The following is a 25,062-nucleotide window of genomic DNA, read 5'->3' as shown; positions in this document are numbered from 1 at the left end:
AGCACGTGCTTAAAGTTACAATTTGACACTAAGGTACTTTCTATACAGCTGCAGAGGCTTGCTGCTGGGGGGGGGGGAGCCAGGGCCACCAGCGAGGGACCAAAAAAAGAAAAGGATTGGGGCTGCTGTAAGCAAAACCATTACACAGAGCAGGTAAGTGTGACGAACGCTGTGCCTGACTCCTGCCCTTCTCACCAACTCGTGACAAAGGACCAGCCAACCTCATACCGTGTTGTCACTTGCGTAACAATGCCACTCTCAGCTGCAGCCTGCATAAAGATTTTCCAGCCTGCGGGACCACAATCTATGTGACAGCAGCCTGAGAGCGATTGTTACTGGGTTAGGTTAATTACACAATTAACCCTTCACACTGCCACCACCACCTTTTTACAGAGAAGGAAACTCACAAATCCTAGCAATAACACTATGATATTAGCATAAATGTCTGTAACACACACAGTCACCACAGAAAGGAATATTCAGAGAATTATTACATACAGTAGCACTCTTCAGGAGACAGAGATTCTTTATTTTGCATTAAAAGCTTTCAACACTTTTCAAAATAGGGTTTATTACTAAAAAGGTCAAAATGGTGCAATAAAAATATTTACAGAAAAAGATGTTACAAAGACATAAAGAGAATAATGCAACAGAGAAATAAAAGAAAGGAGTTAAGAAGGCAGAATACTTGCAAAGTCCTGATTTAGCAGAGTCCAGTTGTCCGAGCAGAAATGTTGCCTTGGCTCTCAAGTCCATTAAGATGTTTGATTGATGTTAAACGAGAGCTCCCCTCACCAGGCCTGTCAGTCCTTTTTCTATGATATTAAAGGGGTGTCATCCGGTTCAGGGGATGGGTGCTAGGAGGTCACCAAGTTTATGACCAAGTCCCAACTACAATTTCATACTAATAATAACTTCCAGTATGTGCAGGTGGTATTCTAGCAACTGGCAGATTAATATTCAGAATTATATTTCAAACACAGGGATACCAAACACAGCATACCCTTGTCACCCAGGAGGGAAGAGACTGCTTTCTTCCCTTTCCTATGTGCTAACATAGTCATGTAGGACCTTGTTTGGTTCGGCATGATATGATCTATCCAAATATATAACTAATATTAACGTGCCCAGTTCCTGTTGAATTTTATGAATTGTTACATGTGGAATAGACCTTTTATGGGACGCTCTGCATTCCCAGAGCTCCAATGGCCTAACAGGTCATGTGTGACGGCTGACTGAGTTATTGTTTTACGATAGGGCAGAGGAAAGTGTCTTTGCAAAATAGACATCCTGCCAAGACTAATTAGTGGTTTACAGCTCTGGATCTGGCCTGTATTTGTGTTTTATTTAAGATAAGAGGCTCTTTTGAAGGTTTGTTACAACTTACAGCTGCAAATTCCATTTTCAAGAGCAGGGGAGAAAGATGATTGTTCATGAAAAACAAAATGGCTGAGACCTTAACAAGATGGCTGTCGCGTACAACTTCCATGTCTCTATTGCGCATAATCGTTACAGTAAGTATAGCATATTTGTTATTTTATGTTTAAAAATTGCAACCTTTAGAATCACTTTAAGCTGGCTATAGAGCGTTCAAATCTCAGCTGGTCCCATCTATGGACAGGCTGATTGTACCCAATTTGATTGTTGTCAACACTTTTCATGTGATTATTGCCAGCGGCTACAGCCACTAGCAATAGTCACTGTGTCTCCCAGTAGGGAAGGCTCACCCAGCCCCCCCCCCACAGGAGAACATAATAGCTCAGAAGTGATTCCCCCATCAGCACTGACTGTGTTGATGGGGAATCGAGCAATTTTGTTTCCTGTAACCCATGGTTGCAGGAAAGAAAATTGCATCATCTATGGCTGGCTTTACAATCTTCAGCACAACAGCAACAAAGCAAAGGACAGGAGTAGAAGTAGGTCTGGATGGAGGGAGGATGGGAGGCAGACCAGATCCCCCTTTAGAACACTGGGGTGGTCCTGGATGCCACCTAACCTGGAATAATGTCATGTGTTTACATTGAGCAATTGGTCCTACAGCCAGCACCATAGCAGCTGACGACATTGCATGCCCTTGCAATTAGCATCATTGGCTGGTATGGTTCTGGTGGGCAGCCCGCCTGCACCATGGAATCACATAATGCAAATATGGGACAAGCTGCTGCAGGGCAGGTAAAATCTTGTACTGAGCTAGATGTGGCCCGCAGGATATAGCTTGGAAACCCCTGCTCTAGGGCTTAGCAGGGTTGCTCTCTTTTTTTCCCCCTCTCACAGTCGGTATAGTGTGATGCATTTCCCCCCCCAATTACCCGATTTCATATTCACAATGTGGGGGAACATTTTTTTAGGTTATTACTTCGTCACAGTAAGTATACCCTACTGTACTACTTCCATGTTACATATCCAAGAGTGAACTTTCACAGGGTACCCCCTTACCATTGTATGAAAGTGGAAATGAACTAAAAAGAGTGACGATTTGCTAGGTTATAGGGGACATTTGGAAATGCTAACTGTGCCTAAGCAAACCCCCCCCCCCCCAAAAAAAAATAATTTATTTGGAATTCCTTCTCAAAAATAGCAGTGCACTTCCAGACATTTGAGAGTGCCTAGGTCCTCCTGTCCTAAAATCTGCATATCTTCAGCGTGAGATCTAAGGCACTGCTGCCTGACTCCTAATCTCAGGAGATCTGGAGTGAGATTTGATGCTCCCTCTCCTACCTTATACTTACCGGAGCCCTCATTTGATCCTGCACTGTGCACGTGTGCAGCTCTCATCTACCCCCCACTTCCATGTTTCATCTCACTGACTTTGCTGGGGCACTGGGAGCCAATATGCTCCCACTGCTGTCAATCAAAGCCAGTAATGAAAGAGTGGGGGGTGGGGCAGAGTCCTGCTGTCTGTGTCAATGGACGCAGCAGTGGGGCTTGGGAATAAGCATGGAAAAAGGAAGAGGCTTCCCATGGGGGAGCTGGACAGAAAGGAGGAGCCAGGAGCGCTGACGGGGGGGAACGACAAAAAGAGGTTCGGGCCACTCTGTGCAATTCCAATTGTATAAAAGTATAAAGAGGTTTGTTATATATATTAATAAAAAAAAAATGTAAAAAAAATTTTACGCAATACTAAGAGGCTTTCCTTTTTTATTCTAAAAATAAAAAAACATTTCCATACTTACCTTCTGTGTGCAGTGGTTTTGCACAGAGCAGCCCGGATCCTCCTCTTCTCGGGTCCCCCCAGGCTCTCCTGGCCTCTCCCTCTTGTCGGGTTCCCCAAAGCAAGCAGCTTGCTATGGGGGCACCCACTGCTCCATATATCCATTCACAAATGGAGCCGCGAATCAGCCCTGCCCCCTCTCTCTTCTCATTGGCTCACTGGCTGTGATTGACAGCAGTGGGAGCCAATAGGTGCTGCTTCTGTATCAGCCAATGAGGATATGGAGTCCTGAGATAGCCAAGACACCAGTATACATCACAGGATCGAGAGGGGGCTTAGGTGAGTATTGGGGGGGGGGGGGATGCTGCACAGAGGTGGTTTTTTACCTTCATGCATTCTAAAAAACCACGAGTCTTTACAACCACTTTACTTTACAAATCACTTTAGATGGCGTTTCTGGTTTGTGGTACTCAGACACAGTTAAATTCTGCTTTACGTTATGTGCAGTATATTAAATGTTTAGAGCACTGTAAAATATGCTGGAGCTCTACAAACAAGACAGTGATGGATATGGATTATAAAAACACAAAATCGAACACGGAAAGCACAGCCAACAGTCAAAAAAACCCCAAAAAAACACGCAATTCTGGGTTGGGAAAAAAAAGTTAGTGAGAAAAGACATTTTGGATTTCCTATACCCTGTTGAGCAGTTTAAAAGGAAGATACTTGGAGTTCACATCGAACAGGAAATACCTCATTAGCATGAAGGAGTTAACAGTTTACTCCATTTAGAGAAGGGACAGATTATTTCGTATCATTATCTCAGACCATTTCTAACACATAATTATGTAGAAGATATTAATCACTCGTTTCATTCCAGTCCGAACCAACTCCCAGCTTTGGTTTTATAAGCGCTATAGGATGTTCACAGTCAGGATCCTAGTCTCTTGAAGGACAGATCTGTACAGTTAACTTGAAGCAGACAATATATAAAAAAAAGAAAGGTGGGGGAAGTCTTTCGTCTCTGCGATCCGATAAAAAAAATGTATTGTTCAGAATGAGGGTATTTATCAGACACTTCCTTTTCTGGATGTACAGCCCGTGAACTACCCCCTACCCCCACCACCATATATATGACCTCGGGAAGGAAAGAAAACTCATCCAGAGGAAGTGGAAGAGTGACTTCTGAATCCCACGCAGCAGTGAGTGAAACAAATGAACGCCCTGGTGTCTCATCACTCTGTCCTTGCGCATGACAGAGGTGTTACATCAACAATGCCTTCTTAACCCAGAAACAAGCCTTATATTAATGAAGCCAATTGTCTGACTCAGAGTTACTGCAATGGCAAACCTCAAATCTTCTGCCTCCCTCCCCAATGTCTTCGTTCATATTCTGAACATGTTTGTTTACATCTTATGCATTGATTAGCTAGGCCTGACTATTCACCTCAGGACCCCAGGCAAGCCACGGAATCACAGCGGCTCCCATTCAGTAGCATTTGTTTACAAGACACACTTGGGCTTCATGCACACTACTGTTTTTTAAGCTCCTAGAAGCTGTTATCAACTTTTTTTTCTGCTTCTAGAAGCTAAATAGTGTTATCCTATGTGTCCATGCACACTAATTTAGGTTATTAACATTTTCTGAGCTGAAATGGTTTTTGTGGAGTTTTTTTGGAGCCTTTTTCCAGCAGAAAAAAAGCTAAAATGATCCTAACAGCTTTTTCTAGCTTTTGTTTCATCCACTACATGTATTGTAAAAACGCTAACGCGCCTAAACACTCCTACACGCTTCTGAAAAATGCTATTACCAGTGGTTTTTTATCCAGTGTTTTAAAAAAAAAAAAAAAAAAAAAAAAAAAACAACACAACAAATGCTAGTATGCATGGAGCCTAATGAAGGCATTTTGGTCAAACCACCCTAGAGAAAAGAATTACAGGCGAACTTCGGTTTACGAACGCCTTGGTTAATGTAATTTTCAGTTTACGAATGAAAATCCATTAAAAAAAAAAAGCAATTTTTTTTCGCAATACGAACAGATTATTTGGTTTTCAATGCATTTACAAATTTTTTTTAATCATGTCCATGTACAGTACTATGCCTTGAAAGTGCACTTTATAAAGAGTTTTGGACAGATAAGACTTTTTTTTTACTTTTTTCTGACCTCTGGAACGGATTAATTGGTTTTCAATGCATTTATAAATTTTTTTCGCAATACTAACGGGTAATTGGTTTTCAATGCATTTACTATTTTTTTTAAAAATCATGCCCCTGTACAGTACTATGCCTTTAAAGTGCACTTAGTTTTGAACAGATAAGACTTTTTTTTTACTTTTCTGACCTCCAGAATGAATTAATTGGTTTTCAATGCATTTAAGAATTTTTTTCGCAATAAAAAACGGATTAACTGGTTTTCAATGCATTTACGAAGTAATTTTTATCATGTCCCTGTACAGTATTTATGCCTTTAATGTGCACTTTATAAAGAGTTTTGAACAGGTAAAAGACTTTTTTTTTTACTTTTTTCTGACCTCCGGAATGGATTAATTGGTTTTGAACGCATTCCTATGGAAAACCGCGTTTTGGTTTACGAATTTTCACAATACGAAAAGTCCCGCAGAACGCATTAAATTAGTAAACCGAGGTAAGTCTGTAGATTTTATAAAGCATTTTGGGGGCAATTCAACAAAGCATTTGCAACACAATTCTGGCCGTGTGTCTGTAGTCAGAAGCCTTGCACCAAATTCATGAACACCCTGCAACAAGTAGTTCTTATCTGTGACACTTTTACTATATGGTGCTATTGTTCAGACAAATTCATAAATAAATATCCTCATATTGGTGAAGGTAAATAAGACCTCTTCAATATTAAAGTAAAAATAGTTGATAGTGTCACACATGTAATTGTGTCTTTTAACCAATAGCCTACAGGGCACTTATACCCCCTTCTTGCCCAGGCCAATTTCCAGCTTTCAGCGCTGTCGCACTTTGAATGACAATTGCACGGTCATGCAACACTGTACCCATATGAAATTTTTATCATTTTTTGTGACAGATAGAGCTTTATTTTGGTGGTACTTAATCATCTATGGGTTATTTTTTCTTAAACAAACCAAAAACCACTGAAAATTTTGGAAAAAAAAAACCTCTTCATTTTTTATATAAAATTTTGTAAATAAGTGATTTTTCTCCTTCACTGATGTGCGCTAATGAGGTTGCAGTGATGGGCACTGATAGGCTGCACTGATGGACACTGATAGGTGGCACTCATATGGCACTGACTGGCACTGATAGGTGGCACTGACTGGCATTGATAGGTGGCATTGACTGGCACTGATGGGTGACACTGAAAGGCAGCTCAGATGAGCACTGATATGTGGCATTGATGTGCACTGATAGGCAATGAAATGTGGCACTGATGTGGCACTAATGGGCACTGACAGGTGGCATGGATGAGCACTGACAGCTGGCACTGATGGACACTGAAAGGTGGCAGTGCTGGGGCTACACAGATCATCAGGGCACACTGATCATCAGTGCTCTGATGATCAGTATACATGTCCCCTCCGAGGAATGCCAATTACCGTCTCTCCTCTCCTCTCGAGCTGTCAGTGTGACAGCTCGTGAGGAGAGAAATGCCGATAACCGGCATTTCCCGGTTTACATGTGATCAGCTGTGATTGGACACAGCTGATCACATGACCGAGCCGATATATCGGCTCTGTTGATCGGTGATCCGCTGTGTCCGAGGGACACAGCGCACCGCCGATCGCCGCGCACTCCCTGAGCCACGCATACGCGGTTAGAATGGGAGGACGTCATATGACGTCCTCTCAGAATGAGAGAACCGCCTTGCGCCCTTCATTGTACTATATGGCGGGTGGGAGGCGGTTAAAGGCATACATCACCTTTATAAAAAAACTGCCTATGCAGGTAAGGGGCGCCTGTTAATAAAAACAAACTGTGCAGCTTTGACCTAAGTTGAATAATGCCTTTTCTACAGGTGTAGGCCAGTGGTCTCCAAACTGCAGCCCTAGGGCCGGATGTGGTCTTTTGCTTGCTTATATCTGGCCCTTGGGACACCATTTCTCTCACTGATACGAGTCACTATTACTCCAACAGACACCAACACCGAGGCACTATACCTTCCCACTGACGACAAAGATGTGGTACTATTTCTTCCACTGAGACTAATGATGAGGCACTATTCATCTGCTGACACCAAAGATGGGACATTATTCTTCTTATTGACACCACAGATGGGGCACTATTTTTTCCGACCGATACAATATTCTACTCTTCATTCCCGCTAAAGTCTAATGGGCAGTTACCTGGCCCATTGTTTAGAAAGTTTGGAGACCTATCACGTAGGCCATTTATGTACCTCCTGACTGACAAACACCCAGAGATCAAAATATCCCAACCTGCCTTGTTGTTAGGACATTGCTATTAGACTCCTAGCTCATGCTGTTCACCTCCACCATCTCATGAGCAAGCTCTTTCTTTGATTCAAACACCCTCACATGTGCTCTCTCTCCCCTGACACCGTAAGCTCTGGGCTCAGCATTTGTCAGCTCACTCTTGTGATCGTGGAAATGAACAGCAAGAGCTAGGAGTCTCCTAGTAACTTGCTAGCAACAAGGGGGGATAGAATGATGTGATCTCTGTGTTTTTCAGTCAGGCTCCAGAAAGAACATAAATGGCCTAAACCTATAGCAAGGGCATTATTCAACTTTAGTCAAAGCTGCAGTTTGTGTTTATCTACAGGCACCCCTTACCTGCATAGGTAGTTTTTTTGGTAAAGGTGAATCATGCCTTTTAGTTCCTCTAAATCTGATATTCGATACATTTCCAACTCTCTCCTGACTTTTCCAAATATATTCTCTACCTGTAAAATCCCACTACTTCACAGGAGAGAAGTTTGTAACAGATTCATATACACCTTACTGACCCTTACATGAATCTATCGCAAGTTCTACTGTGGGACAGTTTTCTAAAGAGTATCTATGACACTCTTTATGAGCTGCAGGGTCATAAGTGGGGAAAATAATTATTTGATCCCCTGCAGATTTTGAAGGGTTGGCCACTTAGAAAGTAATGATGGGTCTATAATTTTTTATCATAGGTGTATTTTAAATATCAACCAAAAATGCAGAAAAACACATGATACAAATGTTATAAATTGAGTTCCAGTTCAGTGAGTAAAATAAGTATTTGATCTCCTATCAACCAACAATAATTCTGGTTCCCACAGACTGGCTATGTGCTCATGTGGTACACAGATTAGTCCCGTCAATTTAAGAAGGTGCTCCTAACAACAACTCGTTATGTGTATAAAAGACACCTGTCCACAGAAACTTTCTTCCATTCAAACTTCACCACCATGGGCAAATGACCAAAGAACTGTCAAAGGACGTCAGGGTTAGTAATAACCATCAATTGCCCTCGGTCCACGCAAGATTTTGCCTCAGGGGGTAAGGATGATCATGAGAAAAGTGAGGGATCAGCCCAGAACTACACGGGAGGAGCTTGTGAATGATTTTAAGGCAGTTGGGATCACAGTCACCAAACAAACCATTGGTAATATAATATGCCGCCATGGATTTAAACCCTGCAGCACCTGCAAGGTCACTCTCCTTAAGAAGGCACATGTTCAGATGTACACATGAAGTTTGCCAATGAACATTTAAATGATTCAGAGAAGGATTGGGAGAAAGTGCTGTGGTTAGATGAGACCAAAATTGAGCTCTTTGGAATTAATTCAACTCGCCATTTTTGGAGGAAGAAAAATTCTGACTATGACCCCAAGAACACCAACTCTACAGTCAAGCACAGAGGAAACATTATGCCTTGGGGAGGTTTCTCTGCTAAAAGGTACAGGCCGACTTTGCCACATTGAGGGGCCAAAAGGTACAGGCTGACTTTGCCACATTGAGGGGCCAAAGGACAGGGCCATGTATTGTAAAATCTTGGATGAAAACCTTCTTCCCTCAGCCAGCACACTGAGGATGGGTCATGGATGGGTCTTCCAGCATGACAATGACCCAAAACATACCGCCAAGGCAACAAAGGAGTGTCTCAAGAAGCACATTAAGGTCATGGAGTGGCTCAGCCAGTCTCCAGACCTTAATCCTATAGAAAATATATGGAGGGAGCTGAAACACAGAGTTACTAAGTGACAGCCAAGACACCTTAAGGATTTAGAAGATCTGTAAAGAAGAGTGGACCAAAAACCCTCCTGAGATGTGTGCAAACCTGGTAACCAACTACAAGAAAGGTCTTACCTCTGTGCTTGCCAACAAGGGTTTCTCCACCAAGTACGAAGTCATGTTTTGCTTGGGGATCAAATACTTATTTTACTCACTGAACTGCAACTCAATTTAGAACTTTTGTATCGTGTTTTTTCTGGATTTTTGGTTGATATTCTGTCTCTATCATTTAAAATACACCTAAGATAAAAAGTATAGACACTTCATTTCTTTGTAAGTGGGCAAACTTACAAAATCTGCAGGGGATCAAATAATTATTTTCCCCTCTATATATATTTTACTGCACTTCCGAGACAGTAACTTAATTCCTTAAGTTTGTCCATCCGTAGCCAGAGTCACAGAAACACAAGAAGACACCTTCCAACAGCTAGCCAAAGCTGCATTATCAGATGTGGGTGAACAAATCCTTTGATTGGTCTGATCCTCTAACATCTGATGTTGACAACTGACAGTCCAGAGACCAATTCCTGCCAGCTATGCGACACCTCCAGGTAAGGGTCAAGGTGATGTGTAAACATAAATTTTAAGGTTTTGCCAATGTTTTGCATGAGTGCTCTGCAGACCTCTACAAGTACAATTACTAGAATAAACAATCAGCTGGTAAGGCATGTTGGAACTTGTAGTCACTAAACAAACCTGTCATAGAATTACTAGGACAGCAAATCTGACTAAGCCTCCAACTGTTTTTTGTCTGCTGCAGACACAACAGAGGTTATTCGAAGACTTGGGAGACTTGTAGCTGTCACCACAGCTAAAGGGTCTTTGCTTGCCTAGTCATGTCACAAGCACACCTGGACAAAAGAATTCACTTTGGATACCTGTACCTAAAACAACTGTCGCAGTTTTAAAACTGAAATAAATCCACTGATTTGCGGTTTTCCAAAACAGTTAGTCCTCATGCACACTGGACATTTTTACAGCTGCTGTTTTTGGCTTTTGACGTTTTTATCGACAGCCAGTAAACTCCCCAGCATGTTATCCTATGTGAACCTCAAGTTTTTAACATGACTTTACTCAACTAACGTTACCAGCATTATTAAAACTCCCAGTGTGCATGGAGCCTTATGTGCAAGGCATGCCGTGATTACTGTCACAGCTGCTTGCGTACTTAACCAAACTGTCAAGCCATCGAATGGCTGGTGTTATAACTGACCACATGTGCAGCATCATGGCACATGCAGATGAAACAGAGGCTAAGATGGCAGCTTCCTTGGATGCAACAGATAAGAGGGTTTAATTATGCTTTCCAGCTACACCACCTGCAAAAATGTTTATACTTATCTGCCCCGTCATCTACCTACCTTCATGCTTTTCACAGTGCACCGCACAGCACCACACACTGCACATAGTGCCAACTGGACTGAGCGTCCACTGATCTTGCATGTTGCTCACCATTCAGCCTTAGCCATGAGTCTGTACTCCCATGGATGGGCATGTCAATCATTAGTATGGCTGTAAAAGCAAACATTTCTCCTTCTCTCTGGCTGCATTTTTGCAGCCATTGAGAACTACTGTGTGAGCTGTAATTGGTCACAGCTTGTCACATGGTACAAGGCTGTTGTGAATAGCCTTGTACCATGTGACCTCTGTGATCAATCAGAGATTTCACACGTAGTAAGCAATGATGTCAGAAGTGACATCTTGCTTACTACTCTGCATGTGATCACTGATTGGCCAATCAGTGATCACATGATCAGGACCTTGTAGAGAAGTCCCGTACAACGGTTGGTGTTCCACTGTGTCCGGAGGACAAAGTGGACACTGGATCGCGGTGCTGCGCGCTCCCAGGGAGGGCGCACAAGCAGGGAGGCCATTTATAAATGGCCACCCGACCTTGCACTGCCACCGTTCGGCCGTTTACATACAACGGCTGGACAGGAGGTGGTTAAAAGGCATTTACAAAAGAAAGCAGTGTAGCATCATCAAGCAAGGCAGCACTGTGAAGATCTCCGGAGTGGGGCTAAAGGTAAGTATTTAAAGCGGAACTAAACTTTCCTATCCTTTGATACATTTTGAACCATTTGATGGTTTGACAGTTTGATTGAGAGCACAAGCAATTCTGACAGTTAGCATTCTCAGCATGCTGACCCTAGATCTCTCAAGAGTACCTGTCGTGTGTGTAACGCTGCATAAATTGACAGCGCTATAAAAGTACCTGTAATAAATAAAAACATACATTTTCTGAAATTTGAGGCCCTGGAGAATAAAATGGTGGTTGTTGCAATTTTTTATGTTGAACAATGTTTCTGTAAGCTTTATCAAACACAAATAATCATGAAAAATACACAGAAATTCATTTTAGTGCACACAAGCACAATATCAAAATATATATCTTTTGTATATTCACATCAGTCCCTAACCCTCAAGGGGAATAAAAGTTAAGGTCCCTAACTTGCATTCATACATACACATACTAAGGACAATTTAGACAGGATCCAATTAACCTACCAGCATGTCTTTGGAGTGTGGAAGGAAACCGGGAGTACCCGGAGGAGACTGGAGTACCCGGAGGAAACCCACGCAGGCACAGGGAGAACATGCAAACTCCAGGCAGGTGGTGCCATGGCTGGGATTCAAACCAAGGACCTTCGTACTGCCAAGCATATATAATGTTGGGGGATTAAGTAATTTTCTACTGATAAAATGCTAATTTTAACATGTATGTGAACAAGTCAAAATTGGCACAGACAGCAAGTGGTTAAAATGGTTGTAAAGGCTCAAGATTTTTTACCTTCATGCATTCTATAGGCATGACGGTAAAAAAAAAACAAAAAAAAAATTTCTGTGTGCAGCAGTGCCCCCAGCCCCCTCAATATTTACCTGAGCCTTATCGCGATCCATCGATATGCACAATAGGCTCGGCTTTCCAGGGTCTCTGCCTCCTCATTGGCTGAGAGAGCAAGTAGGAGCCATTGGCTTTCACTGCTGTCAATCACAGCCAGTCAGCCAATGAGGAGAGAGGGTGGGGCCAAGCCATGGCTCTGTGTGTGAATGGACACTCGGAGCAGCGGGTGCCCCCATAGCAAGCTGCTTGGTATGGGGGCACCCAATAGGAGGAGCCAGGAGAGCCTGCGGGGGACCCACGAAGATGAGGATCCAGGCTGCTCCGTGCAAAACCACTGAACACAGTAGGAAAGTATAACATGTTTGTTACTTTACAAAAAAAAAAAAAAAAGAACCTTTAGAATCGCTGTAACATTGCTGTGTACACTGAAGAGTTGGGGGGGGGGGGGCTATAAAGCATCGCTTCAATAAATGGATAAAAAAAATGGATGTAAACTGGGTTATTACTTCAACCTGAGACAAAGCACCTTCCCTCCCAGCCACGTCCTCTCTCATTCGTCTGTCAGATGCCGGAGTCTTTACTGGACATGGTACTGTCTGCGTACAATCCCGTAAATATCAAAACACATTTTTAACACAAAACTGGCCCAAAAGCCACAGTGTCCCTTTAAGAAGGAGTGCCCTTTGCACTATTCTGGTCTATGTGTAGCCTATTACACATACAGAATCTGTATAGCTCTGCAGAAACTGACTGACATACAGCAGGCAGGCCACCATACTGCTCATCAGAGGATGCGCTGTAAATGTCAAGAGCAAAAGAAAAAAGGCACTGCAGACCAGAAACCGAGTCCAGAGTCCACCATTCTCAGGAAATTAGCTTAGTTATTATTTAAATGGATACACTTGACCATTGGGCAACCTTAACTGAATGAATGCAAGCAGCTGTGTTCATTTTTCGTAAAAAAAATAAAAATCACAAACAGTGGCTGCATTAATGCATGGGAATTTCAACCTGCTGGTATGCATTCGTGTACATAGAATTCTCTTGCATTTTTGCACTTTTTTTTCTTTTTTAATATGTTGTAGCTACACAAACACTAGCCAAAACATATATACTTTTTGGAAACAAGGGATGTGTTGCAGTGGTGAGGAAAAAGGGGAACCATTTCTGTTGACTTTTCCCTGCATGTTTAGCCCTGGTAATCTAGGCAGTTTATTTTTTTATGCAAGGCCTCTTGCACAGGGATGTAATAATTTATTGATATATATGCTGGCAGAAAGATCCTGAGAGATGTTCCATAAAGCCCTTGAGTAAACGCATGCATAACAGCCTGTAAACGTGTGCGTGCGTATACATGCACAAGATTATTATTATTATACAGTATTTATATAGCGCCAAAAGGTTTGCTCAGCGCTGTACAGATTCTTCATCATCTTCTAGTTGCCATTATTGCGATGTACCTATGTATACACATACGTGCAGAAATCAAACATAACATTTCCTTTTTTTAATTTCTGGCTCTGAACTCATTGCTGCATTGCTGATCTTTACGCAGCTGTGTGCACTGTTCCATATACACAACAAAGCACTTGTGTTCAGATCAGTATAAATGTAGTGCTTTTTTTTTTTTTTCACCTGCGTGCAAGAGACCTAACTTAAGGTGGGAATACACGATTAGAAAAATCGACCGATCGGTCATCCAACAACCAAGAGGCATTCGTCCGTTGGTCAAAATCGTGGCCCACATTAACCAATCTAAAAAAAAAAATAGTTCGGCGGGCAACACGTAGTGTTGACATCTTCCGTACAAGTGGAAGTGATGCAGTGTGTGTGACCTTGTAGCCACGCCCTTCCGGCCAGAACCAGCGATATACACAATTAACAGCAATGAGTATAATATAGTTTATTACATTATCTATATCAGTGTTTTTCAACCTTTTTTGTGCAAAGGCACACTTTTTTCATGAAAAAAATCACGAGGCACACCACCATTAGAAAATGTTAAAAAAATTTACCTCTGTGCCTATATTGACTATATATAAAGTAATTCTCTTGAATAGGAATCAAACACAAAGAAATTATTTTATAATTACTTTATTATGAAATAATAAAGTATTTTATAATTGGACCCGGGGGCCGGACCAAGAGTAGATGAATGATGTGTATGTGTCATCCATAGTAAGTATAGTAATATTCCCCCATAGTAAGCATAGTAATTAATCCCCCATATAGTAATTCATCCCCCATAGTAATTCATCCCCCATATAGTAATTCATCCCCCATAGTAATTCACCCCCCATACAGTAATTCATCCCCCATACAGTAATTCATCCCCCATATAGTAATTCATCCCCCATAGTAATTCATCCCCCATAGTAATTCATCCCCCATAGTAATTCATCCCCCATATTAATTCATCCCCCATATTAAGTCCCCAAGCCCCCCCTGTGTCAATTCACTTACCTTTGCTCCGCGCGTTCCTCTCGCCGTTCCGGTGTAGCATGAAAATCTGTCTCCTATGAGGATCTGTCCCCCTCGACGTATCTGCGCATGTGCCAGTTTCAGGCATTAGCAGCCGATCGGCGATCTCCGGCACATGCGCAGATACGTCGAGGGGGACAGATCATCCTGACAGTATCACGCTCCGCGGGCCGGATTAAAAGGTCCGCCGGGCCGTAGTTTGCCCATTGCTGTTCTAATGATTGGTCTATTTGTGAGCCGAGGCCACATGTTACGGATGAAATTGCAATTTTTCCAGCGGCACACCAGACAATATCTCACGGCACACTAGTGTGCCGCGGCACAGTGGTTGAAAAACGCTGATCTATATACATAAATAGCGATACATAAAATATAATATGCAGAATTCTGGTTTCATTATCTCATTCGGCCAATCAACTTTTAACATTTGGATTTTTTGTTCATGTTTACAAAGATTCTTTGGACATAAACATCCGAGTCATCTTCTGTTTCCACTCATGCGTGATAGTGCTTAATAGATTTTTTTCGTACGATCGTCATACCACTGCATAGAAAATCGGTCGTTTGTATGCGAAACAACAGTTTTCACTGTTGTTCAACTGGATTTTTTCATTCACAATATTGTTATCGGTTAAAACATGCTGCTCATCAACGAAGAGAAAATTGTTCGATCAGTGGTCCTGCTAAATTTTTGGGACGATTTTCTTATCATGTGTACAGGGCATTAGCATGCAAACAATAAGTTGAAAAAAAGCCTTATTCCCCATCCACACTTCTGGTTAGTGGGAACCTGTGTGCCTGCCCGTGATTTTCACACGATTTTGCGTGCTACGCATAGGGCAGCCCATTGAAGCGTCACCCAAAAAAAGCTCCTGCTCTTCATGCAATTTTTATAAGGCGCATTTTATCATGATTGCCATACTATTCTGTCATGTGACAATTGTGGCAAAATTGCATAGTGTTTGAGTTGCCATTTAGAATGAACGGCACCCAAACGCAAACCGTATGTCTTGCAGTGATTGCTGCATAATTTGGAATCATGGGCAGAATTGCAGCAATTCTGCTCACGAATCACAAAGCTTGAAAAGGGGTCTAACACTAAGTATGCTTTAAAACTTTCCCTCCGCCTCCTACCTATCTTGCATAACCTGTATACAAAATCTATGTGCACTTACCTTTTTTAATCTGGTCTGGTCATGTGATCTTGGAGCTCCAGCTCCCCTGTGTAAGGGAGCACTCGACAGCTGTAAATTCCAGGAGTCATAACAGTATCCATAAGCCCCCATTGCTGAGCTGTTGTTGGCGCTCCCTCCTCTCCCCTGTAGCAGCCACACAGACACAGGGGAGCTGGAGCTGCAGGATCATGTAACCGAACCAGGGTGGATTAAAACTATGTAAGTAAACAGACCTTTTAACAGAAGGTACGCAGAATAGGTAAGACGGGGAGGTGGGGAGCGGAGGAATATTTAGGAATAGATAATGTTAGGCGTTTCTTCCACTTTAAATGTAAAACTGCAATGTGTACTATATAGGCCATCATCGCTGACCTCCTAAAAATGTATTCTTCTGGCTGTTTCTGGCTTCTGAGTCACTGACCTAAAGGAAGTATATAGCAAGCTGCACCTGGGTGAAGTCAGAACCCCTGATCTACATACACATTCCAGGTTAGCAACTCAGAAAGCCAATGCATGGCCACCTGACAGCTACATTTTAAAAAGGGAGAGGCAAACAATCGCAGTGAACATATTTTCCTTTAAGTCCCCTTTAAGACATTTCATACAGTCTAGTTACAAAATATACACCTCAGGCCTCTTGCACACTGCAGCTTGAAAAACACAGCACAGCGTTTTGTTTCTTTTTCACTGGGGTAAAATGTAGCCCATTATTTTCAATGTGCCTGTTAACACAGGTGCGTAAACAAGCATTGCGTATTCAGCAGTTAAAGAAAAAAAAAAAAAAAAAAGAAAAAAAATCTGCATTGCTGGTCAGTAATGTAACCGGCATGCATGCAAATAGGAGTATATGAGCATAGATATTCATGTATTTTCCCTAGGAATATATTGTTCGCGCAAATGTGCACACACTCATATGCGCAGAAATACGCACATAAATTTTAAATTTACATGCATGCAAAACAAACGCCTGAAATTACATCCAAAAAGCATCACTTCCAGGTCCCCATTCACAGATTCCCAGCCTTTGAGGCTGGGAGAGAATGTAATGCAGTGTGATGTACACTGCATTACATTCAGGGGAGCAGAGGGGAGACATGCAGGGTCTTTTAGAGAACCTGTCACCAAAAAAATCATCACAAAAAGTCCCCTATGTGATGAAAATAAAAAGTTAAAGTACAAAAAAAAAGTGTTTTAATAGTAAAAAAAAAAAAAAAATCAAGTTGCCCTCCAGCATATAACTATAACGTTCCCTCAAAAAAAAAAAAAAAAAAAAAAGTGAGGCCCCCCACATATACGCATGTACAAAAGAAAAAGCACACACCAGGGAGCCTATGCATAAAAACGGCAATTGCGATACACGTTACATATCACCGCGCATGCCAGAATGAGAGCAATAATTCTAATACCAGACCTAGAAAACTGAAAAAGCTAAACTGATGACCTATAAGGGTCTTTAAAAGGGTCGCCTATAAAAAAATATAGGGTACTGAAGTTTGTCGCCATTTCACAAGCGCGTGAAAATTTAAGGTTTGACATGTTGGATATCTATTTACTCGGTGGAACCTCATCTTTTATATTTTACAAAAAAAATAGGGTCATTTATTGCTTTTATGTGCCCTAAAATTAATTGTGTATTTTTTACTGAAATTTTGTGTTTCCTAGACCTTTGCGGTAATATGTGACTATTTTATTCTCTAGGTTCTCTGATTTCAGAAAATATAGAATGTTTGGGGTTTTGTGTAATCTTCAGGCCTAAAATGATTTTTTAAACGTGTGCAAAAAACACAATAATGGCTCTGGCAGCGAAAGGGATAAAGGATAAGCCCGACACTCCCGTTTCGTGAGGAGCAACCAATCAGTGCTCATTACACTGCAAGGTCTTTCTCCTCCCTGCTAGTTCCCGGGTGCGGTGCCAGAGGGAGGGGGGGGGGGGATAAAACAGAGCAATGTTAAAAAAAAGTCAACATTTAAGTCGCCATAGAGCCCCTTTTGATTTTAAAAGTCCCAGACAGTCCTAACAGCACCTCAGATTTAAATACGGTTTTGGTTAAAATTTTTTATTTTTTTTTGATCAGGACAAGTAGATTGTCATGAAGGACAAGTAGATTGGGATACTGATTGAGCCTGGGTTCACATCTGTGTGGTGCGGTATATCACATGTGATTCACACAGAAACTGCACCGCATTCCTGTGCAAATCACATGCGATTTGTGTGCGGTGCGATTGGAACCATATATTTTGTATGGCTCTAATCGCACCACACCAAAAACGTGCAGGACCCTCTCTCGGGTCCGCACTAGAAACGGATCGCATGGGTATTCACACCTATGCGATCCAATTCTGCACATCGCACAGCGTTTTGCGGACCGGTTTCGGGGTGTTAACTTACATATACATACAATCATACATACCTGCAGCGGTTCGCATGAACGCTGTGCAATTCTGATGCGGTGCGAATTTCGCACAGAAAACGCTGCAAATTCCGAACTGCATCAGTGTGAACCAGGGCTTAGTCTCCAGAGAAGTAGTTTTTTAAAAAATGTCCACACCCCTGAAAGATGCTCTGTATCAGCATTTCTTTCTACCTTATGTTACACTGCAGAACCCAGGCACCTAAAAAACACCCAGGGAAAGTCATTATGTTTGACTGCAGCCCTCAATGCAATTAGCACATTAGCTTGGAACTGGCTAGAACAACACGGAAATGGGTTAGAATTAATGTCCTTATTTATACATCTGAATCTGTTTTTGCAAAAGAGATTAAATAACACTTAATTATCTGAGCTGGACTGTCAATGAATACCGCTGACTGCAAAAGAATCTTCATGTAGATGGAAGTGTGTACAGTATAAAAAAAAAAATAAAACAGGGATGCAGACTAAAAAAGGTATTAAAACAGGCCACTACTGCAACCTAGAAATGGGAGGTACTGCATAGCTAGGAAAATAGATGTCCTAATTACCATGCTAATTGGAGAGAAGATTACTGGAAACTACCCGAGATATGCCACAAAGAGGATTTTCTTTATTAAAACTCACAGAACTAACAGAGGCCGATGAAAACTGTGTCTTAAAGGAAACCTGCACTGAAAGAAGTATGGAGGCTGCCACTGCTGACAACCTTTTCAAAAATGCTAACTATCTGGCTAGGCAATTGTTTTTTTAGTTTTGGATAGAGTGGAAAGGGCTTAGAACACCTATTACCCCCGGTGCACATATACGCGGCCGTGCAGGCCGCGTTTTGCACGGGCAGAAGAGCCCATTCATTTGAATGGACACCCGTGCCCCGTAGGGAAAGAAGTCCCTGCACCTCTTTGGAAAACGCAGCCCGCACGGGAACCTGGGTTCCCAGTACGGTTGCATTTTCCAGTGCGGGCGGCGTGCCATTAGAATGGCACCTGCCCGCGGGGCCGCATTTCTCTGTGTGGGTGGTGCGGCTGCACGGATTTTCGTGCGGATCTGCAGCGGCACCACCCACACAGATGTGAACCTAGGGTTAGGTTTTCTATTGCTGTCTGCGACCTCGTTAGGAAGATTCACTCTATTTGTCCTGTTTACCATTATCATTAAAAGTGAAGAAGGTAAAAGAAAATCCCACATTTTGGACTGTCCCCAGAAAAGTAATAAAGGGGAAATCATCCAATGGGGACACTAGTTTTGGTGACCTGGGGGGGGGGGGGGTGGCAAGGGTTTAACTTCAGGGATTTGCAAGGGAAATCTCCCTATTGGCACACAGATGGCAAACAAAACTGACACCTATGCATTTCCCACTGTGTTTTGCAGAAACGCACAGCAGTCCATTTAACATGATTTCCTATGAGACAGGTTCACATCTCCGTGTTTTTTTTAGAAAGGGTCAGAGACTTTTTTTAAATGCAAAACGTTGCGTTTTTGGTTCTATAGACTTCAATGGAGACGCTGCAGAAAAGCATGTAGGGCATTTTTTTATGCGTTTTGCATTTTATTCTGCCCAGCAACAAGTTGAGAACCCGCATAAAAAACACATGTGCAAAAATGTACCGCAGAAACGGATCAAACGCAAACTGCATAGGTGTGAACCTAGCCTTACTCTATCCAAAATGAAAAATGTTTTGCCTTTAGTTCTACTTTAAAGTCGCTGTTTCCAGAGCAATAATAAAGTCTAAGCTCCTAATCTGCATACTTGCTCTGGGTTTGTGTTTCAGAAAGTATTAACGTGGTTCTAAACAGAAAAGGTTTTTTATCTTCATGCATTCTCTGAATTAGGGTGGTATCACACTGCTGCACTGTGGTTTGGCTGCAATGTGGGTGCAGCGCAGTGTACCCATGATGTTAACACCGGTTACTTGTGGTTTCCCATAGACTTCTACTACACTTCTGAAAGAGCAGATGCAGATGAAGATGCAGCCTGCAGGACTATTGATGCACTTTCACAAAAAGCACAAAAAATGCGAGATCCAATAGACATCTATGGGAAACTGCGGTTAACCAGCAGATACACTGCACTGCGGGCCAGCAGCATATTTACCGCGAGGCAAACAAAATGTTTGCCTGGGGTGGCAATTTTCACGGGTTGGGGGGGGGGGTGCAACCCCCTGAAAGAAGTGACTAGTGGCTGGAATGAGGACTTGGTGAGGCACTGCCTGAGCTCCGCCAGTAGGTTGCACGCTGCTGGAGGGTGGCCAGCTGTTCTTTTCAGTCCAGTTACCCTAGGTTTACATCTGTGCGGGTGGGGTGGTGCCACTGCGGATCCACACGAAAATCCGTGCAGCCGCACCACCCGCACAGAGAATTGCGGACCCGTGGGCAGGTGCCATTAGTTCTAATGGAACGCTGTCCGCACTGGAAAATGCAAACTTACTGTGAACCGAGGTTCCCGTGCGGGCTGCATTTTCCAAAGAAGTGCAGGAACTTCTTCCCTGCGTATCATGGGTATGGGAGTTCATTCAAATGAATGGGCTCTCGTGCCCATGCAAAACGCGGCCCACCCGGCCACAGAGATGTGAACCGGGGGTTAAGGTTAGTTCTTGAATCGGGTGGTGGCGGAGGGGTGGGGGCGCCTGATTTTAGTAGATTTTAGGGCAGCACAAGGAATAAATATACCACTGGCTATGGCCAAACCACAGCGTGGCAGTGTGAAACTGCCCTTACACCCCGGTCACGACTTGCTTTGCGATTTGCCATGCCAAGCGAGTTGCAAATTGCATAACAAGTCGCACCCTATTGTCCATAATTAAAGCGGTCATATTGTTGCGATCCTGACTTAGTCAGAGTCGCACCAATTTCTAAAGTAGTGCATGCACTACTTCAGGTGCGAATCACATAAACATCTGTGCAAGTCGCACCTCAAGTTGGAATGACATCCGACTTTGAAATTGTGCGACTTCACTGGAAGTTGCATGATTCCAAGTTAGATGGGTGTAACCGGGGTGTTAAGGTGAAAAAACCTTCCACCACCTGTTCCCCCCCACCCCCTCTCTAAACACTTACCTGAGGCTCTCAGTATCTAGTGCTGTGTCTGCCTACAACCCCGCTCTCCTCCCTTCCTACTTTCACAGGAGACTCGGAAAGCAGCAGGATGGCAGTGTGCTTCGTGCACCCTGTATCAAACAATTATCATTCATTTTTGTTATGGGTTCCCATTCACATAAAATGTCTAAAACATTTATTTTAGAGGTTTCTCATGAGGAGGTGTCATGGCTGACTGCAAGGTTTTTTGAACAATGCTAAGGCTCCAAGTACACGGGACAGTTCTGAACAATGGAAACGGACTGCTGGAAAACGTAGGTTAAAAAATGTCTGTTTAGCCGCGTTTGCATAACGCATTTATGCTGGTTTGCGTTTAGCAGCGTTTTTTAAAGATCAGCACAGGAGAACCTCCCAAGTGCTCAGAATGCACTGAAAAGTGGTAAATGATTAACTATTTCAGACTGTTTCAGAGAAATACAGAGAGTAGAAGCAGAGACAGCGGTATGTGTTGAGATAATTAGGTGTGAGTTGCTCATTAACATTTCTTTTGTTTCCAAGGGTGGGATAGGTGTCTGGTGGAGGGAGTCATTAAGGTCACCTGGCAGGGGGTCTTCATGAGGAATTTGAGGTGTGAATGGTCATTAACATATCTTTTGTTTCCAAGGGTGGGAGAGGTCAGAGGTGTGAATTGGTCATTACAATGTGTGACAAGCTTGCTAGGAACATCCTGTGTTCAGTGTTTTGCCCATCTGGGTACCTTGGAAATGCTTTGCATGCATTTTTCATGATGAAAAAAGGATCTGGACAGCATTGGGAACTGGAAGAGTTAAAAAAAATTTCAAACACAAACGCTTATAAAACGCAATTTGCCGCGTTTAGAAAAGTGTTCCTAAACCCACAACAGTAAAATCAGTCTGTATATGCAGTAAAGCATGCTTGTTATACTCACTGTGGAACCTAAGGGGTTAATCTCTGCCATGAGTAAAAAGGATGTTTGATACTGTCTTCTCTGATCCTCCCCTTCTACTGTCCCCAATATAAATCCTGATAGAACAAAGGGTTGGAGAGAAGCTGCACATGCTCAGTTTGGTGTATATTGATAGAGAGTTCTTTTTTCTTTTCTTGGGAGAGTGCATGTGATCAGCACAGTTCCAATCAGCACTGCCCAGACAGAGGGTCAGGGGGTCCTACAGCCTCATAGGACAATCAGGGGAGAATGAAAACTCCTCCTACAAGCTTTAACCAGTGCTCTGCTAGACACTGACAGAAGTCACAAGACTGCTCTAATTGCTGATGAGAAAAGGTATTTAGCAGTTTATATTTACTACAATAATTGCATTTCCATGTTCTGTGGGAGACCAGATAGAGTGAATGCTGGGTCCTGGGTTTAGTAACACTTTAAGCCTCGTACACACAATGAAAATATTGGACAGATGATCGCCTGTTTTTTTTTGCATGGTAGTCTCATATCAAAACTGAAGAGGTTACTACAGTTACGAAAATTCTCATAAGACAGAATACAGCTTCGGAAGTGATGTAATGTATTGCACTGCAATGTGTTCGGCATGCGTGGTCTCGGTCACTTGATTTTTTTATGACTACTGTACTGACTAAATGGAAATCATTTGTTCTGTTATCGTACGGGAAAAAAATTTGGGTTTGTCCCATTGGATAATTTTCCATGAACTGTCGTGATCGCCTCTCGAAAGCTGTGTAATAATGATCAGATTATCAGAAGATCGCTCCAAAAGCGGTATTTTTCTCATCGTGTGTACACAAGGCTTTAGAGTGAGCCTGTCTCAAGTCTGTCCACATTGACATACAATGCAAGAAGCCCAGCCTCTACACCTTCAACCTTCTCTTAGAACAAACAGTGTTCAAATCTAGTTACAATTAATAATGTAGATCTGCTTGCACAGTACAGACAGGGTTAATTAGGGCAAACACAGCTGCCCAACCCCTTTAGAAACAACTACTTAAGATTTTCTTTACAGGTCCAGAATAGAGCATCTAAAAAAAGAAAGGCCCTGTTCACATTGGCGTACGTTTGTCATGCCCCCATCCCCATTCTAAGATTAGTCTATCTACCCTGTAAAATAAAAGATGCCTCTACTTTCCTATTCTGAAGCCTCTCTGGTCCGGTCACATGATAGAGTCTCAGTGCCGGCTTCATTGTAGAGGAAGACAACTGACGCCCCATAGTAAGCCTATGGGTGACATCATTGCCCAGGTATTTTCAGCCGTTGTCGCTGCCCCTCCGCTACACTGAAGCCAGTGTTGGGACCCAATCAGGTGACCGGATCAGACCGGATTCAGAATACTTAAGTACACACATCTTTTCTTTTACAGAAAAGCTAGTTACTAGGCAAGAAAATGTGCAAAAAAGTACTTTACTATGCCTTGAAAAAAGTATTCATACCCCTTGAAATTTTCCACATTTTGTCATGTTACAACCAAAAACGTAAATCTATTTTATTGGGATTTTATGTGATAGACCAACACAAAGTGGCACATAAAATTGTGAAGTGGAAGGAAAATGATAAATGGTTTTCAAAATTGTTTACAAATAAATATGTGAAAAGTGTGGCATGCATTTGTATTTAGCCCCCCTGAGTCAATACTTTGTAGGACCACCTTTCGCTGCAATTACAGCTGCAAGTAATTTTGGGGATGTCTCTACCAGCTTTGCACATCTAAAGAGAAATCCCATTTGTCCATTCGTTTTTGCAGAATAGCTCAAGCTCTGTCAGATTGGATGGAGAGTGTCTGTGAACAGCAATTTTCAAGTCTTGCCACAGATTCTCAATTGGATTTAGGTCTGGACTTTGACTGGGCCATTCCAACACATGAATATGCTTTCATCTAAACCATTCCATTGTAGCGCTGTATGTTTAGGGTCGTTTTCCTGCTGGAAGGTGAATCTCTGCCCTAGTTTCAAGTCTTTTGCAGACTCTAACAGGTTTTCTTCTAAGATTACCCTGTATTTGGTTCCATCCATCTTCCCATCAACTCTAACCAGCTTCCCTGTCCCTGCTGAAGAAAAGCATCCCCACAACATGATGCTGCCACTACCATGTTTCACGGTGGGGTGATGTGCAGTGTTAGTTTTCCGCCACACATAGCGTTTTGCTTTTAGGCCAAAAAGTTCAATTTTGGTTTCATCTGACCAGGGCCCCTTCTTCCACATGTTTGCTGTGTCCCCCACATGGCTTTGTGCAAACTGCAAATGGGACTTCTTATGGCTTTCTTTCAACAATGGCTTTCTTCTTGCCACTCTTCCCTAAAGGCCAGATTTGTGGAGTGCATGAGTAATAGTTGTCTCTGGACAGATTCTCCCACCTGAGCTGTGGATCTCTGCAGCTCCTCCAGAGTTACCATGGGCGTCTTGTCTGCTTCTCTGATTAATGCTTTCCTTGCCCGGCCTGTCAGTTTAGGTGGCCAGCCATGTCTTGGTAGGTTTGCAGTTGTGCCATACTCTCCATTTTCAGACTATGGATTGAACAGTGCTCCGTGAGAGGTTCAAAGCTTGGGATACTTTTTTATAATCTAACCCTGCTTTAAAAACTCCTCCACAACTTTATCCCTGACCTATCTCCTGAGTTCCTTGGCCTTCAGGATGCTGTTTGTGCAGTAATGTTCTCTAACAAACCTCTGAGGGCTTCACAGAACAGCTGCATTTATACTGAGATTAAATTACACACAGGTGGACTTTACTAATTAGGTGACTTCTGAAGGCAATTGGTTCCGCTAGAT

At 42.6% G+C, this 25,062-nt stretch overlaps 1 protein-coding gene across 1 annotated transcript in view; it reads right to left on the bottom strand.

Moving 5' to 3' along the window:
• The window catches only part of TBC1D10A (TBC1 domain family member 10A), a 92,793-nt gene that overhangs the window by 40,692 nt on the left and 27,039 nt on the right, over positions 1-25,062 (bottom strand). The window lies entirely within an intron of this gene.

This window comes from Staurois parvus, unplaced genomic scaffold (genome assembly GCF_062004578.1).
Source record: "Staurois parvus isolate SC_StPar_1 unplaced genomic scaffold, SC_StPar_1.0 ptg000673l, whole genome shotgun sequence".
Lineage (NCBI taxonomy): Eukaryota > Metazoa > Chordata > Amphibia > Anura > Ranidae > Staurois > Staurois parvus.
This window is presented reverse-complemented; position numbering and strand designations above follow the sequence as displayed.